A 19,718-nucleotide genomic window follows, 5' to 3' on the forward strand; every position below is an offset into this window, starting at 1 on the left:
GTGAGGTCACCGCACGGTATGAACCCAAAACCAAGCACTTCTCCCATTGCAAGAATCATAGATCTAGTTGGACAAACAAAACCCACAACTCGAAGATAATTACAAGGATATGAAATCATGCATAAGAGAGATCAGAAGAAACTCAAATAAGATTCATAGATAATCTGATCATAAATCGACAATTCATCGGATCTCGACAAACACACCGCAAAAGAAGATTACATCGGATAGATCTCCATGAAGATCATGGAGCACTTTGTATTGAAGATCCAAGAGAGAGAAGAAGCCATATAGTTACTAACTATGGACCCATAGGTCTATGGTGAACTAATCACGCATCATTGCAGAGGTCATGGTGTTGATGAAGAAGCCCTCCGTATCCAAATCCCCCCTCCGGCAGGGCACCAGAACGTGCCCTAGATGGGATCTTGCGGAGACAGAAGCTTGCGGCGTCGGAAAAGTACTTTCGATGATCTCCTGATTTTTTATGGGATTTTAGGGAATATATAGGCGCAAAACCTAGGGCAAAGGAGCCTCAGGGATCCCACAAGCTAGGGGGCGCCCCCTGGCCGCGCCATGAGGGCTTGTGGGGTCCCTGGTGGCCCCTGCCCTGATTCTCCGGCTTCCCGATCTTCTTTTGTTCCGGAAAAAATCTTTTTGGCAGTTTCATTCCGTTTGGACTCCGTTCAAAATCCTCCTCTGAAAGGGGTCAAAAACAGGAACTGGCACTTGGCATTGAGTTAATAAGTTAGTCCCAAAAAATATATAAAAGTCATGCAAAACATCCAAAGTTTGACAAGATAATAGCATGAAACCATCAAAAATTATAGATACGTGGGAGACGTATCAAGCCGCCCCCGCTAAAACCCGCTAAGGCGCATGCTATTTACCTAACACCCAGCTCTTTTTTGGCCCGTTATGCGTAATTTGGCCCATTTAGTTTTTTTAGGGTTTTACTAATTCAGCATTTTCAGAATTAGACATGATTTTAGATCGCCCATAGATTTTATTCCGTGAGTCGTATCGCAGAAAGTTATATATGTAACTTGGCTAGAATTTCGCGTCTATTAATAGCTTCCAAATTTCATGCATGATAAAAATACTTAAACATGCTCTTTGCATCGGTTTGCATGACGACGTGTTAGAAACGGTTTAGGTCGTAGTTCATTAACCGTAGCTCTGTTGGAGAGGAGCCATATATGTAAATGGACTAGAACGATGTATAGTTTCACATGAACCAATTTGTTTCCCGTTTAACAAACATAAAATGTGATTAGGACAAATCTGGACAGAGTTAGAATTTAACGCGTGGGGTTCATTTCGGAGATGTTATATGTCGTTTCCGGCCTCATTTAGAATGTCTAGATAGGTAGTTTAATTTGTGCTTCACCCCTTGCCATGTTTAACAACATTTAAAAATATCGTGTACTAATCGAGAATGAACTAAATATTTAAATGTGGAGTTTCGTCAATATGCAACTCGTTGCATATTGAACTTCACTTAAGGTGTAGTGTTTGCATGATGTGAATTTTCATGTCTTTCATATACTAAACTGATCATGCATCATATTAGGGTGTGCATCATATAGTGCATGTCTGCGGTGATTCTCGTGTGTTGATGCTTGTTTCCGGTTTGCTTCGTCTCGATAGAGTTCTGAAGCGTGTCGGATTGTGAGGACCCGTTCGAATACGTCGGTTCGTCTACCTCACGAAGTTGTTTTTATTCCAAGTGGGATCTCAGGCAAGATGACCATTTCCCTAGATACTATTACTATCATTGTCATTTTAGTTGTTTCGTTTCTATCGCTACGTCTCGCTGCCTACCACCTGTTAAATATCCACCACTCAACATTGCCATGAAAACCTTCCCATGTTCACAACCTAGCAAATCACTGATTGGCTATGTTACCGCTTGCTTAACCATTTGATAGCGCTGCTAGTTGCAAGTTCAGTTGCTTCCAAGTGATAACATGGGTTACTTGTTATATCACCATATTATTGCTATTTAATTTAGTGCACCTATATACTTGGTAAAAGGTGGAAGGCTTGGCCTATCTAGCCTGGTGTTTTGTTCCACCTTTGCCCCCTTAGTTTCGCCTATCGGTTTTATGTTCCATAAATGAGTGCTCCTAACAAGCTTGGGGTTGTTATGGGGACCCCCTTGACTGTCGTTTTGGTATAAAGCTCGTCTAGCAAGGCCCAACATTGGTACTATATTTGCGCAACATAATAATTCTGTTAATACTGAAAAACATAGGGCGTCATGAACCCGAGGAGTAATTCAACATAATATAGGGGGCCAATGCTAATGGTGTTGGTCCCAACTAGAGCACCATGCGGGATACCTAGGAAACCCGGGACTCCAGTTACCGTACGCTTAGCTCATCCGTCGTATCCTGAGAATGAGATACGCGGCTCCTATCGGGACCGTCGACACGCCGGGCGGCCTTGCTGGACTTGTTTTACCTTTCTCGAGCGTCTTGTGCGAGGGATTCTGAGGATACTTCGGGATATCTTGAGGTTGAGGTTTTCCAATAGGAACCCAAGGAGATCACGGGTTTTCCCCAACCGAGGTCATTTCGTCGCAGCGTGTGGTAGTTTGTGATGGACTAGTTGGAGCACCCCTGTAGGGTTAAATCTTTCGGAAATTCATGCCCGCGGTTATGTGGCAATGTGGAAACTTTGTTTAACATCCGATTCTAGATAACTTGACGTAAGCTTAACTAAAATATGCCAACTGAGTGCATAACCGTGACTATCTCTTTCGTTAGCTCCTTCTCCGATCAAGGAGACAGTGGGGTTATGTCTGACGTAAGTAGGTGTTCAGGATCATTCATTTGATCATAAATAGTTCACGTCCGCTATGCGTAGATCATCCCCCTCTTATTCTTGTACTCGTAAGTTAGCCACCTCATATAAATGCTTAATCGCTTGCTGCAGCCTCACCACTTAACCATACCTCACCCATTAAGCTTTGCTAGTCTTGATACCTTTGGGAATGAGATTGTTGAGTCCCCTGTGGCTCACTGATTCTATAACACCAGTTGCAGGTACAGTTAAAGTGATATTAATACATGAGTGCGATGATTGATCATTTGAAGTTTCTTCTTCTTCATCGTCGTCGATCTAGGATGGGTTCCTGGCCGGCAGCCTGGGATAGCAAGGATGGACGTCGTTCTCTTATCGTTTTTCCGTCCGTACTCGGACCCTGCTCTTCTTCTTGATAACTTATTATGTTGTTGTATTGATGTGACTCCGATGTAGCTTGTGGCGAGTGTAAGCCAATTCCATATACTTATCTTTTCAGTACATGTATCATACATCTCCAACGTATCTATTATTTTTTATGGTTTCATGCTATTATCTTGTCAAACTTTGGATGTTTTATACGTCTTTTATATCTTTTTGGGACTAACTTATTAACTCAGTGCCAAGTGCTAGTTCTTGTTTTTTCTGTGTTTTGACCCTTTTCAGAGGAGGATTTTAAACGGAGTCCAAACGAAATAAAACTTCCGAAAAGACTTTTTTCCAAAACAGAAGACGATCAGGAGACTTGAGAACCAAGGAAGAGGGGCACCAGGGACCCCACAAGCCCTCATGGCGCGGCCAGGGGGGCCCGCGCCTCCCAGGCTTGTGGGCTCCCTGGGCCTCCCCTGCCCTAGGTCTTTCGCCTATATATTCCCTAAAATCCTAGAAAAAATCAAGGGATCCACGAAAATAATTTTCCGCCCCCGCAAGCTTCTGTCTTCGCAAGATCCCATCTGGGCACATTCTGGTGCCCTGTCGGAGGGGGATTCGGATACGAACGGCTTCTTCATCAACACCATGACCTCTCCGATGATGCGTGAGTAGTTCAACATAGACCTACGGGTCCATAGCTAGTAGCTAGATGACTTCTTCTCTCTCTTGGATCTTCAATACAAAGTTCTCCATGATCTTCATGGAGATCTATCCGATGTAATCTTCTTCTGCGGTGTGTTTGTCGAGATCCGATGAATTGTGGATTTATGATCAGATTACATATGAATCTTATTTGAGTTTCTTCTGATCTCTAATTTGCATGATTTCATATCCTTGTAATTCTCTTCGAGTTGTGGGTTTTGTTTGGCCAACTTGATCTATGATTCTTGCATTCGGAGAAGTGCTTGGTTTTGGGTTCATACCATGCGGTGACCTCACCTAGTGACAGAAGGGGTAGCGAGGCACGCATCATGTTGTTGCCATCAAGGGTAAGAAGATGGGGTTTTCATCATTGGTTTGAGTTTATCCCTCTACATCATGTCATCTTGCTTAAGGCTTTACTCTGTTCGTGATGAACTCAATACACTAGATGCATGTTGGATAGCGGTCGATGTGTGGAGTAATAGTAGTAGATGCAGAAAGTATCGGTCTACTTGTCTCGGACGTGATGCCTATATGTATGATCATTGCCTTAGATATCGTCATGACTTTGCGCGGTTCTATCAATTTCTCGATAGTAATTTGTTCACCCACCGTAATATTTGCTATTTTGAGATAAGCCTCTAGTGAACACTATGGCCCCTGGGTCTACTTCACACCATATTTATAGCCTTACACATTTACTTCGTTGCACTTTCTGCCTTCACATCTCACTTTGCAATCAATCTTGAAGGGATTGACAACCCCTTTAAAGCGTTGGGTGCAAGCTCTTTTGTGTTTGTGCAGATACTCTCGACTTCACGCGATTCTCCTACTGGATTGATACCTTGGTTCTCAAAGTGAGGGAAATACTTACTGCTCCTGTGCTGCATCGCCCTTTCCTCTTCAAGGTAAAAACCAACGCAAGCTCAAGAGACGACAGAAGTTTTCTTTCGACGTAGCAGAAGAATTTCTGGCGCCGTTGCCGGGGAGTATCAAGTCAAGAACTCATCCAAGTAAGTGTCGCAAACTCATCTCTTGCATTTACTTTTTTTTGCCTCTTGTTTTCCTCTCCCCCGCTTCTGCAAAACTAAAATTTTAAAAAATATTTGCATTTTCTGTTTGCCTTTCCTTTGCTTGTGTGCTTTGTGCCTTCATTATGCTTGCATCTTCTCTTGCTAAAAATCTAGTGATATGGATCCTCACCCACTTGCTAATCTCTTTAAGAGATCCACTTATGTGGAACCTATTGCTAGTGAGTTTAGTGCACTTGACTTTCTCTATGGAGTTTTGCTTGAGATGCGTGAATCTGAAAATCGTGATGAAGAAATTTATGAAGTGATTCTCGAGGGCTCCTTGAATGAAAAGCATGATTGCAATGATTTCATTATAATTTCTATTAATGACAATCATGCTAAAAATATGCAAAACCCTAAGCTTGGGGATGCTAGTTTTGCTATGTCCACTACTTGTTGCAATAATCATGATTGGGGCGATGATTTAGCTTATGATCTTGAAAAATTGTTTAAGCCTCATGATGAATATGATATTTGCAATATTATTGAAAGTGGGTTTGGAGAAGTCATGACTTTAGTTGATGATAATCCCACTATTTTATAAGAGCGTCAACTTTGCGTGCATGTGGATCATGAAAAGAATATCCTATGGGATAGCTATATTGTTGAATTTGAATATGATCCCAAATGTAATTGCTATGAGAGAGGAATATATTGTGGTATAAACTTTCATGTTACCAAATTACCTCTCGTCATGTTGAGATTGATATTGTCTCTTTCTTCTTCCTTGCATATGGTAACTATTGGTTGTCTTGACAATCTGTTCTCCGATAAAATGCATATGCATAGGAAGTATGTTAGACTTAGATGTGATTTTCACATGCTTTATGATGCTCTCGTTGTGCTTCAATTCTTGCCTTTTGTGTGAGCATCATTGATTTATCAATGCCTAGCTAAGGGCGTTAAACAATAGTGCTTGTTGGGAGGAAACCCAATGAGTTTATCTTTTTCTTTTTGTTTTGTTGTGTCCACACCATCATAATTCTGTTATGATTGTGTCTTTTTGTGTTTCTTTTTGTGTCTGAGCCAAGCAAAACCTTTATGACTAGTCTTGGTAATGGTTGTTTGATTCTGCAGGAAAAAGACAGAAACTTTTCTCTCACGAGATTATTTTTAATTTTTATTGAGAAAGATATTTTGACTTGATTATTTTTTTTGCTATTTTATATGACTTTTGCCCAGGCATCCGTAATTTTTAAGAATTTTTGAGGTACCAGAAGTATACGAAGTATACAGATTGTTATAGACTCGTCTGTTTTTGACAAATTCTGTTTTTGTTGAGTTGGTTGCTTGTATTGATGAAACTATGGATAGTATCGGGGGGTACTAGCCATGGAAAAGTGAGAATACAGTAATCTAACACCAATATAAATAGAAATCAAGATTACTACAGTACCTAAAGAGGTGATAGTTTGTTTTCTTGTGCTAATGATATCACGAGTTTCTGTTTAAGTTTTGTGTTGTGAAGTTTTCAAGTTTTGGGTGATGTTCTTATGGACAAAGAGATAAAGAGTGGAAAGAGCTCAATCATGGGGATGCCGAAGGTATCCCAAGCCAAATTCAAGGACACCAAAAAGCCTAAGCTTGGGGATGCCTCGGGAAGGCATCCCCTCTTTCGTCTTCAATCCATCGGTAACATTACTTTGAGCTATATTTTTATTCACCACATGATATGTGTTTTGCTTGAAGCGTCTTGTATCGTAGGAGTATTTTATTTTTGTTGTGTCACAATCATCCTTGCTGCACACCTTTTCAGAGAGACATGCACTCATCGTGATTTTGCTAGAATGCTCATCGTGCTTCACTTATATCTTTTGAGCTACATGATTTTGCTCTATGTTCTTCACTTACATCTTTTAGAGCACGGCGGTGCGTGACTTGGTAGTTGGTTTGTTCTATGAAAGTAGTCCCAAAGGGGATAGGTACCCAAAGAGGATACAAAAAACTTTCATCTTCATGTGCGTTGAGTAGAAAGAGAAGTTTGATTCCTCCCGATTAGTTTTGAGACGTGGATTTGGTAATATTAAGAGTTATGTTATTAGGGCATTGTGAATCTAGAAATACTTGTGTTCAAGTTAGTGATTCCCATAACATGCACGTATGGTGAACCTCTATGTTAGGAAGTAGGAGCATAATTGATCTATTGATTGTCATCCTTTGTGTTGCGGTTGGGATCGCGCGATGGTTAACACCTACCAACCCTTCCCCCTAGGAGTATGCGTTTAGCACTTTGTTTCGATTACTAACAAAAACTTTCGCAACAAGTATGTGAGTTCTTCATGACTAACGTGAGTCCATGGTATAGATGCACTTTCACCTTCCACCATTGCTAGCCTCTCTAGTGGCGCGCAATTTTCGCCGGTGCACAAACCCACCATATGCCTTCCTCAAAACAGCCACCATACCTACCTACTATGGCATTTTCATAGCCATTCCGAGATATATTGCCATGCAACTCCCACCGTTCCGTCTCATGACTTGTGCCGTCACTCTCATATTGCCATTGGATGATCGTAAGATAGCTAGCGAGATGTTTCAACGTCATACGCCAAGCTAGATCGTTGCACATCCCGGTACACTGTCGGAGGCATTTCCTATAGAGTCATCATCGTTCTAAGCTTTGAGCTGTGAGTAAATAAAAGTGTGATGATCATCACTATTACAGCATTGTCCCATGTGAGGAATAAAAGAGGCCAAAGTTGCCCACAAAAACAAGGAGAGAAAAAAAAGAGGCCCAAGAGCCCAAATAAAAAAAGGAAAGAAGGGACAATGCTACTATCTTTTTCCACACTTGTGCTTCATAATAGCACCATGTTCTTCATGATTGAGAGATTCTTGCTTTGTCACCACCATATACTAGTGGGAATCTTTATTATATAACTTGGCTTGTATACTCCAAGGATGGGCTTCCTCAAATTGCCCTAGGTCTTCATGACCAAGCAAGTTGGATGCACACCCACTAGTTCTCCTTTTGAGCTTTCACATACTTACAGCTCTAGTGCATCCTTTGTATGGCAATCCCTACTCATTCACATTGATATCTATTAATGGGCATCTCCATAACCCTTTGATACGCCGAGTCAATGTGACCATCTCCTCCTTTTTGTCTCACAACCACCACCACACTCTATTCCACCTATAGTGTTATATCCATGGCTCATGCTCATGTATTGTGTGATAGTTGTAAAACGTTTGAGAAAGTAAGAGTGCAAAAACAATTACTTGGCCAATACGGCGTTGTGCATGATTTAAGTTAGTTGTGTGGGGATGATGGAGCATAGCGAGACTATATGATTTTGTAGGGATAACTTTCTTTGGCCTTGTTATTTCGAAAGTTCAAGATTACCTTTCTAGTTTGCTTGAAGTATTATTGTTTTCATGTCAATAGCAAACTATTGTTTTGAATCTTACGGATCTGAACATTCATGTCACATGAAAGAAGTTACAAATGACAACTATGCTAGGTAGCATTCCACATCAAAAATTCAGTATTTATCACTTCCCTGCTCGAGGACGAGCAGGAGTTAAGCTTGGGGGAGCTTGATACGTCTCCAAGGTATCTATAATTTTTTATGGTTTCATGCTATTATCTTGTCAAACTTTGGATGTCTTGTATGCCTTCTATATCTTTTTTGGGACTAACTTATTAACTCAGTGCCAAGTGCCACTTCCTGTTTTTTCCATGTTTTTGACCCTTTTCAGAGGAGGATTTCAAACGGAGTCCAAACGGAATAAAACTTCCGAAAAGATTTTTTCCAAAACAGAAGACGATCGGGAGACTTGAGAACCAAGGCAGAGGGTCACCAGGGACCCCACAAGCCCTCATGGCGCGGCCAGGGGGGCCCGCGGCTCCTAGGCTTGTGGGCTCCCTGGGCCTCCCCTGCCCTAGGTATTTTGCCTATATATTGCCTAAAATCACAGAAAAAATCAAGAGATCCACGAAAATCCTTTTCCACCATCGCAAGCTTCTGTCTCCGCAAGATCCCATCTGGATACGGAGGGGGGATTCGGATACGGAGGGCTTCTTCATCAACACCATGACCTCTCCGATGATGCGTGAGTAGTTCACCATAGACCTACGGGTCCATACCTAGTAGCTAGATGGCTTCTTCTCTCTCTTGGATCTTCAATACAGTTCTCCATGATCTTCATGGAGATCGATCCGATATAATCTTGTTTTGCGGTCTGTTTGTCGAGATCTGATGAATTGTGGATTTATGATCAGATTATCTATGAATCTTATTTGAGTTTCTTCTGATCTCTTATATGCATGATTTCATATCCTTGTAATTCTCTTTGAGTTGTGGGTTTTGTTTGGCCAACTTGATCTATGATTCTTGCATTGGGAGAAGTGCTTGGTTTTGGGTTCGTACCGTGGGTGACCTCACCCAGTGACAGAAGGGGTAGCGAGGCACGCATCATGTTGTTGCCATCAAGGGTAAAAATATGGGGTTTTCATCATTGGTTTGAGTTTATCCCTCTACATCATGTCATCTTGCTTAAGGCGTTACTCTGTTCGTCATGAACTCAATACACTAGATGCATGTTGGATAGCGGTCGATGTGTGGAGTCATAGTAGTAGATGCAGAAAGTATCGGTCTACTTGTCTCGGACATGATGCATATATGTATGATCATTGCCTTAGATATCGTGATGACTTTGCGTGGTTCTATCAATTGCTCGACAGTAATTTGTTCACTCACCGTAATATTTGCTATTTTGAGAGAAGCCTCTAGTGAACACTATGCCCCCCGCGTCTACTTCACACCATATTTTCAGCCTTACACTTTTACTTCGTTGCACTTTTTTCCTTCAGATCTCACTTTACAATCAATCTTGAAGGGGTTGACAACCCCTTTATAGCGTTGGGTGCAAGCTCTTTTGTGTTTGTGCAGGTACTCTGGACTTGACGCGATTCTCCTACTGGATTGATACCATAGTTCTCAAACTGAGGGAAATACTTACTACTCCTGTGTTGCATCGCCCTTTCCTCTTCAAGGGAAAAACCAACGCAAGCTCAAGAGACGACAGAAGGTTTCTGTCGCCGTAGCAATGTACTTGTAAGGATATCCATTCTTGCGAAACGACGAGATGCGCTTCTTGGGTGTTATAGCGTCCCCCCTAGGGCGCGCCCCCCTGGCTTGTGACTTCGTCGGGAACCTTCCTCGTGTGATTCCAATGCTAAGTACTCATATAAATACCCAAACCTCCTAAAAGAAACCTAAATCGGGAGTTCCGCCGTTGCAATTCTATGTAGCCACGAAAGATCAATCTTGGTCTTCTCCGACACCTTGCTAAAGGGGGTCACCTTCACTAGAGACAATAGAGGAGGAAGATGGAGGGGCCATCATCGCCATGGAGGCCAAGGAACAGTGGGATAACCTCTCCCCACTCAGGGGGGAGGCCATGGAGGAGGAAGCACAAGGGGGAGAACCTCTTTCCCTCTCTCCCAGTGGTGCCAGAGTGCCACCGGGGGAACCATCGCCGCGGTGATTGTCTTCATCAACATCACCTTCTTCATCACCATCCTCATCTTACTTTAGCGGTCCACTCTCTCGCACCCCACTGTACTCCCCTACTTGAACATGGTGCTTTATGCCACATATTATGATCCAATGATGTGTTTCCATCTTATGATGTTTTGAGTATATTTCTTTTCTCCTTTGGGTTGATTGATGATCTAGATTGGTTTGAGTTGTATGTTTATTTTGGTGTTGTCCGGTAAAAGTGGAAAAACCAAAATAGGTGGACAACTTGGGGAGGAGTCCTACTCCAAGTAGGATTGGAGGAGGACTCCTCCAAGCCCTAGTTCGGCCGAGCCAAGGAGGCTCTCCTTGAGCCTCAAGGCTAGGCCCTCCTTCCTCCTATATATACTAGAGGGTTTAGGGTTTTTGAGACACAACTTTGCCACGTGCAACCCTAAACCTCTCCTTCGTAGTTCTTCCTCTAGATCGGATTTCTGCGGAGCTTAGGCGAAGCCCTGCATGAATTGTTCCACCACCACGCCGTCGTGTTGGAGAACTCATCTACCTCTCCGCCCATCTTGCTGGATCAAGAAGGCGGGGATCTTCATCGAGTTGTACGTGTGTGAACGCCGAGGTGTCGTCCGTTCGGCACTAGATCGGGATGGATCATGATGGGATCGCGTGACGGATCGTGATGAGATCGCGGGACGGGCTGTGATTTGGGTATGTAGATCTACAAGGGTATGTATATTCACTCTCCGCACTAGTAGATGATCATGACCATGGATAGGTATTGCATGTGCGTAGGAAATTTTTTGTTTCCCATGCTACGTTCCCCAATAGTGGCATCATGAGCTAGGTTCATGCATAGATGATATCTCGAGTAGAACATAAAGGAGTTTGTGGGCGTTGATGTTTTTCTTCCCTCCTTAGTCTTTTCTTGATTTGCCGGCATTGTTGGATCGAAGTGGCCCAGACCAACATTACGCGTACGCCTACGAGAGACCGGTTTCATCGAATAACATGCAACTTGTTGCATAAAGATGACTCGCGGGTGCATGTTTCTTCAACTTTAGTTGAATCGAATTCGATCGAGGCGGTCCTTGGAGACAATTTGCATATCACCGTTGTGGGTTTTGCGTAAGTAAGATGCGATCATACTTGATACCCATAGAAGCCACGTAAAATTTGCAACAATAAATTAGAGGACGTCTAACTTGTTTTTGTAGGGTATGCTTGTGATGTGATATGGACAAAGACATGACGTGATATATTGGATGTATGAGATGATCATGTTGTAATAGTTAATATCGACTTGCACGTCGATGCTACGGCAACCGGCAGGAGCCATAGGGTTGTCTTCAAACTAACGTTTGTGCTTGCAGATGCGTTTACTATATTGCTAGGTAGTAGCTTTAGTAGTAATAGCATAGATAGCATGACAACCACGATGGCGGCACGACGATGGAGATCATGGTGCGCCGTCGGTGACGATGGAGATCATGCCGGTGCTTTGGTGATGGAGATCAAGAAGCACAAGTTCATGGCCATATCATGTCACTTATGATTTGCATGTGATGTTAATCCTTTTATGCACCTTATTTTGCTTAGAACGACGGTAGCACTGTAAGGTGATCCCTCACTAAAATTTCAAGATGAAATTGTGCTCTCCCCGACTGTGCACCGTTGCGACAGTTCTTCGTTTCGAGACACCACATGATGATTGGGAGTGATAGACTCAACATTCACATACAACGGGTGCAAAACAGTTGCACACGCGGATCACTCGGGTTAAACTTGACGAGCCTAGCATGTACAGACATGGCCTTGGAACACAAGAGACCGAAATATCGAGCATGAATCATATGGTAGATATGATCAACATGGAGATGTTCACCATTGAAACTAAATCTCAACTCACGTGATGATCGGACTTGAGTTAGTGGATTTAGATCATGCACCACTCGAATGTCTAGAGGGATGTCTATTTGAGTGGGAGTTCTGAAGTAATCTAATTAATTGAACTCATTATCATGAACATAGTCAATATGTCTTTGCAAATTATGTTGTAGCTTGCCCTGTAGATGTACTATTTTTATGTTTTGAGAGAAAATTTAGATTGAAAGATGATAGTAGCAATTATGCGGACTGGGTCCGTAAACTGAGGATTGTCCTCATTGCTGCATAGAAGGCTTATGTACTTAATGCACCACTCAGTATGCTAAACCCCGAGCGTCATCTGTAGATGTTGCGAACATCTGACATACACATTTTTGATGACTACAAGATAGTTCAGTGCATAATGCTTAAACGGCTTAGAAGTAAGGCACCGAAGACGTTATGAACGTCATGGGACATACAAGATGTTCAAAGAGATGAAATTCGGATTTCAGGCTCGTTCCCGTGTTGAGAGGTATGAGACCTTCGACATGATTCTTTGCCTAGAAAGTATGGGAGAAAAGTTCAATCGTTGAGCATGTGCACAGATTGTCTGGGTGCTACAATTGCTTGAATCGAGTGGGAGTTGATCTTCTAGATAAGATAGTGATTGACATAGTTCTCCAAAGTCACTGCCACCAAGCTAGAGAGCTTCTTGATGAACTATAACATATCAGGGATAGAGTTGATGATCCTTAGGCTATTTGTGATGTTTGACACAGCTAAGGTAGAAATCAAGTAGGAGCATCAAGTGTTGATGGTTAGTAGAACCACTAGTTTCGAGAAGGGTAAGGCTTAAAAGGGATGCTTTATGAAATGGAAAACCAGTTTCCACTCTAATAAAGAAACCCAAGGTTGAACAAAAACCTGAGAATAAGTGCTTCTATTATGAGGGGAACGGTCACTCAAGCGGAACTACCCTAGTTACTTGGTAGATGAGAAGGTTGGCAAAGTCGACAAAAGTATATTAGATATACATGATTTTGATGTGTACTTTACTAGTACTCCTAGTAGCATTGGGGTATTAGATACCGGTTCAGGTTGCTAACTGTTAGTAACTCGAAATAAAAGTTGCGGAATAAAGGGATACTAGCTAAAGGCGAGGTGACGATTGATACGTCTCCAACATATCTATATTTTTTTATGGTTTCATGCTATTATCTTGTCAAAGTTTATATGTTTTCCATGCCTTTTATATATTTTTTGGGACTAACTTATTAACTCAGTGCCAAGTGCCATTTCCTGTTTTTTCCATGTTTTTGACCCCTTTCAGATGAGAATTTGAAACAGACTCCAAATGGAAGAAAATCCCCCAAATGATTTTTCCCGTAACGGAAGAAGATCGGGAAGCTTGAGAGCCAAGCCAGGGGGCCTTAGGGGCCCCACAAGCCCCCACCCCGCGGCCAGGGGGGAGGTCGCAGCCCACAGGCTTGTGGGCCCCCTGGGCGCCCTCTGCCCTAGGGGTTGCGCCTATATATTCCCTAAAAATCCCAAAAAAATCAGGAGATCATCGAAAGTACTTTTCCGCCGCCGCAAGCTTCCGTTTCCGCAAGATCCCATCTGGGGCACGTTCTGGTGCCCTGTCAGAGGGGGATTCGGACACGGAAGGCTTCTTCATCAACACCATGACCTCTCCGATGATGCGTGAGTAGTTCACCATAGACCTACGGGTCCATAGCTAGTAACTAGATGGCTTCTTCTCTCTCTTGGATCTTCAACACAAAGTTCTCCATGATCTTCATGGAGATCTATCCGATGTAATCTTCTTTTGCGGTGTGTTTGTCGAGATCCGATGAATTGTGGATTTATGATCAGATTATCTATGAATCTTATTTGAGTTTCTTCTGATCTCTCTTATGCATGATTTCATATCCTTGTAATTCTCTTCGAGTTGTGGGTTCTGTCTGGCCAACTAGATCTATGATTCTTGCAATGGGAGAAGTGCTTGGTTTTGGGTTCATACCGTGCGGTGACCTCACCCAGTGACAGAAGGGGTAGCGAGGCACACATCGTGTTGTTGCCATCAAGGGTAAAAAGATGGGGTTTTCATCATTGGTTTGAGATTATCCCTCTACATCATGTCATCTTGCTTAAGGCGTTACTCTGTTTGTCATGAACTCAATACACTAGATGCATGCTGGATAGCGGTCGATGTGTGGAGTAATAGTAGTAGATGGAGAAAGTATCGGTCTACTTGTCTCGGAAGTGATGCCTATATGTATGATCATTGCCTTAGATATCGCCATGACTTTGCGCGGTTCTATCAATTGCTGGACTGTAATTTGTTCACCCACCGTGATATTTGCTATTTTGAGAGAAGCCTCTAGTGAACACTATGGCCCCCGGGTCTACTCCACACCATATTTTCAGCCTTACACTTTTTACTTCGTTGCACTTTCCGCCTTCAGATCTCACTTTGTAAACAATCTTGAAGGGATTGACAACCCCTTTTAAGCGTTGGGTGCAAGCTTGTTTGTGTTTGCGCAGGTACTCTGGACTTGACGAGACCCTCCTTCTGGATCGATACCTTGGTTCTCAAACTGAGGGAAATACTTACTGCTCCTGTGCTGCATCACCCTTTCGTTTTCAAGGGAGAAACTGACGCAAACAAGAGAACTAGCAAGAAGAATTCCTAGCGCCAAGGAAGGACTTTTGTTACCGTAGCAGAAGAATTTCTGGGGACGTTGCTGGGGAGGAAGATCAAGTCAAGAACTCATCCAAGTAGGTGTCGCAAACTCATCTCTTGCATTTACTTTGTTTGCTAGTTTCCTCTCGTTTTCCTCTCCCCCACTTCACCAATTTGCCTTTTTCGTTTGCCTTTTTCGTTTGCCTTTTTCGTTCGCCCTTTTTCTCGCCTGCTCTTTGTTTGCTTGTGTGCTTGCTTGCTTGTTGAAGTCACCATGAACGAAAACACCAAACTTTGTGACTTCTCGAATACTAATAATAATGATTTTATTAGTACTCCGATTGCTCCCCCCACTAGTGCGGAGTCAAACAAAATCAATGCCGCTTTGCTGAATCTTGTTATGAAAGAGCAATTCTCTGGCCTTCCTAGTGAAGATGCCGCATCCCATCTCAATACCTTCATTGAGCTTTGCGATATGCAAAAGAAGAAATATGTGGATAATGACGTGATTAAATTGAAGCTTTTTTCCTTTCTCGTTGCGAGATCGCGCAAAAACTTGGTTTTCTTCTTTGCCCAAAAATAGTATCGATTCTTGGGATAAGTGCAAAGATGCTTATATATCCAAGTATTTTCCGCCGGCTAAGATCATCTCTCTCCGTAATGATATCATGAATTTCAAGCAACTTGATCATGAACATGTTGCACAATCCTGGGAGAGAATGAAATTAATGATTAGAAATTGTCCCGCTCATGGCTTGAGTCTTTGGATGATTATTCAAATCTTTTACGCTGGCTTGAATTTCGCTTCCAGAAATATCTTGGACTCCGCCTCAGGTGGATTATTCATGGAAATCACGTTAGGAGAAGCCACAAAACTCTTAGACAACATCATGACGAACTACTCTCAGTGGCACACTAAAAGGTCACCTACTAGTAAGAAGGTACACGCTATAGAAGAAATTAACTCGTTGAGTGCTAAGATGGACGAGTTAATTAATTTGGTTGCTAGTAATAGTGCTCCTTTGGACCCTAATGATATGCCCTTGTCTTATTTGATTGAGAGTAGCACGCTAGCTTGGACTTTAATTTTGTTGGTAGGAATAACTTTGGCAACAACAATGCTTTTAGAGGAAACTATGTTCCTAGGCCTTTTCCTAGTAACTCCTCTAATAATTTTGGCAACTCCTACAACAATACTCATGGAAATTACAATAGATTACCCTCTGATCTAGAGAGTAATATCAAAGAGTTCATCAACTCTCAAAAGATTTTCAATGCGTCCATAGAGGAAAAGATAATCAAAATTGACGATTTGGCTAAGAGTGTTGATAGAATGTCTAGTGATGTTGATGCTTTGAAAGTTAGATGTGCTCCTCTCAAAATCAACATGGATGAAACTTTTAAAGCTATGCGTGTTTCCATGATTGAGAGCCAAGAAAGAACCGCCCAAATTCTTGCTCGACATGAATGGCTTAAAAAGGCGTGTTCTCGTGATGAGAATCACGAAGATCTTAAAGTGCTTGGTGTGACTCCCATTGAATCTTTGTTTTCTTGTGTCAAATCTAATGATTATCGGGATGGATATGAATCCGCTTTGGTTGAAAAGTGCCCCAATGATTCAGAGTCCATCTATATTGATGTTAAAAGCATTGAAAGTGGAGTAGAAGACGTTAAAACTTTGAGTAGTAATGAAATTACTACCATGGATTTCAAAGAATTCAATTATGATAGTTGCTCCTTGATTGAATGCATTTTCTTGACGAAATCCATGATAAACTCTCCACACGCTTATAGCCAAAACAAGGCCTTTACCGATCATATCGTCGAAGCTATGATGAAATATCTTGAAGAGAAACTTGAATTGGAAGTCTCTATCCCTAGAAAGCTTCATGACGAGTGGGAACCTACCATCAAAATCAAAATCAAAAACTATGAATGCAATGCTTTGTATTATTTGGGTGCTAGTATTTCTGTGATTCCAAAGTCTTTATGTGATGTTCTGGGTTTTAATGAGATTGAAGAGTGTTCTCTTAATTTCAATCTTGCTGATTCTACTATCAAGAAACCCATGGGAAGGATCAATGATGTTCTTATTACTGCAAATAGGAACTATGTACCCATGGATTTCATTGTGCTTGACATTGATTGCAATCCTACATGCCCTATTATTCTTGGTCGACCTTTCCTAAGGACTATCGGTGCTATCATCGATATGAAGGAAGGGAATATTAGATTTCAATTTCCTTTAAGGAAGGGCATGGAACACTTTCCTAGAAAGAAAATAAGATTGCCTTATGAATCCATGATGAGGGCCACTTATGGTTTGAGCACCAAAGACGACGATACATGATTCTATCGCTTTTATGCCTAGCTAAGGGCGTTAAACAATAGCACTTGTAGGGAGGAAACCCAATGAATTTATCCTTTTCTTTCTGTTTTGTTGCATCCAGACCATCACAATTCTGTTGTGATTGTGTTTTTTGTGTTTGAGCCAAGCAAAACCTTAATGACTAGTCTTGGTAATGGTTGTTTGATCCTGCTGGAAAAAGACGGAAACTTTTTGCTCACGAGATGATTTTTTATTTTTATTCAGAAAGAGCTTTTGAGTTGATTCTTTTTTCTGCTGGTTGATATGCTTTTTTCCCTGGCTTTCATAATATTTCAGATTTTGTGAGGTACCAGAAGTATACAAAGTATACAGATTGCTACAGACGGGTGTGTTTTTGACAGATTCTGTTTTTGTTGAGTTCGTTGCTTGTTTTGATGAAACTATGGTTAGTATCGGGGATACTAGCCATGGAAAAGTGAGAATACAGTAGCCCAACACCAATATAGATGGAATTCAAGTTTGCTACAGTTCCAAAAGAAGTGGTAGTTTGTTTTCTTGTGCTAATGTTATCACGAGTTTCTGTTTAAGTTTTGTGTTGTGAAGTTCTCAAGTTTTGGATGATGTTCTCATGGACAAAGAGATCAGGAGTGGAAAGAGATCAATCTTGGGGATGCCCAAGGCATCCCAAGCCAAATTCAAGGACACCAAAAATCCTAAGTTTGGGGATGCCTCGGGAAGGCATCCCCTCTTTCGTCTTCAATCCATCGGTAACATTACTTGGAGCTATATTTTTATTCACCACATGATATGTGTTTTGCTTGGAGCGTCTTGTATCGTAGGAGTATTTTATTTTTGTTGTGTCACAATCATTCTTGCTGTACACCTTTTGAGAGAGAGACATGCACTCATCGTGATTTTGCTAGAATGCTCATAGTGCTTCACTTATATCTTTTGAGCTAGATACTTTTGCTCTTGTGCTTCTATAACATCCCAATTTTCGTAAATTCGGATGTTAATAGATCATTCATTTGCATTCCATATTTTATGCATCATTGTGTTCTTGTGAAAATTTTATCGTCATGTGACTGCAGGCAATTTATCGGAGCAGAGATAATATGACTTCTCCCCTGTGAGTTAAAGTCATCATTTTTGGTTTTTGCAAATTTTTCCAAACTCCGAATTATTTTAGTCGAGTTTTTTTTTCGATCACGTTGTGTGATCCTAGTGCATAAAACTTTTTTTTAAAGTGGCATTAGGTGGAACTTGGGTTCCTATATATATTATATATATATTAGTTGTATATGTTATTTTGTTTTCCTAAGTATTCTAGCGCATATATGTATATTAGTACCTTTTTTTTCTAGTATTTTGTTAGCTAGGAAAATATATTTTTTCTGTTTTTTTTTTTTCTTTTGTTGCTGCTGTTTGTTTGTTTTTTTTCAAAAAAAAAAAAACAAAACTGCCAGCCCCATGCATGCACGCATGCAAGCCTTGCATGCAGCCCCCAAGCCCCTCTCCACGTCTCTCCCTCCCCACGTTTCCCTCCCCTTTCCTTATTCTCTCTTTCCTTCTTTCTCTCCCTCCTTTTCCTTTTACTCCCCACGTTCACCTCTCCCTCTCTTTCCTATTTTCTCTCCCATGATCTCCTTCCCAAAGTTCTCCCTCTCCTTCCTTCTACTCCCCTCCCCTAAGACTATATAAACCCCCCCCCCCACCGTCACCTCTCCCCAACCCTAGCCGCCGTCTCCACCGCCGCCTCCACAAGCCGCCGCCGGCGCCTCACCCCACCGCCGCCCTAGCCGCCGCCGCGAGCAGCGGCAGCAGCCCAAAAGCTGCTGCACCTCGGCCTCGCCGCAGAGGAGGAGCCCTCCCCGAACTCTCTCTCCACCGCCGCCTCTTCCCCGCGGAGGAGGAACCTCACCGCCGCCGCCCGACGCCCCACCGCCCAGAGCTACTCCATCCTTCCTCGCCGGCCATCTCCTTTCTTGCCGGTGCAACACCTCCAGCAGCAGGTAGCAACCTCTCTCTCTCTATTTCATGCACTCCATCTCAGCCATTAGAAGCTTGCCACGTGTGCCTCTCATTAGCACTAGCAGTTTCGTAATGTCTGTCCAGATTTCGAAAACAGAAACTTTCAATCTTGTTTTGATCACAACTTTTTATCCCTACGTCCAATGACATTGATTCTTTTTCCAGTAGCTCACAAATTACCTGTAATTTTGTAAAAATATATAATTTTTCTGTGTTTGGAATGTTTAAATACAAGTTAGAGCAGATTTAGTTTAAACACTGTTTTGCCTATTCCAGGAGTTTGAAAAATGATATTGAGTTGATTCTTTTTGCTACTGTTTTCTAGTGGTAAAATCTTACTGTGGTAGAATTTTCAGAATTTTCCAAGTATTTTT

The sequence above is a fragment of the Hordeum vulgare genome, chromosome 4H (genome assembly GCF_904849725.1).
Source record: "Hordeum vulgare subsp. vulgare chromosome 4H, MorexV3_pseudomolecules_assembly, whole genome shotgun sequence".
In the NCBI taxonomy this organism is placed as follows: domain Eukaryota; kingdom Viridiplantae; phylum Streptophyta; class Magnoliopsida; order Poales; family Poaceae; genus Hordeum; species Hordeum vulgare.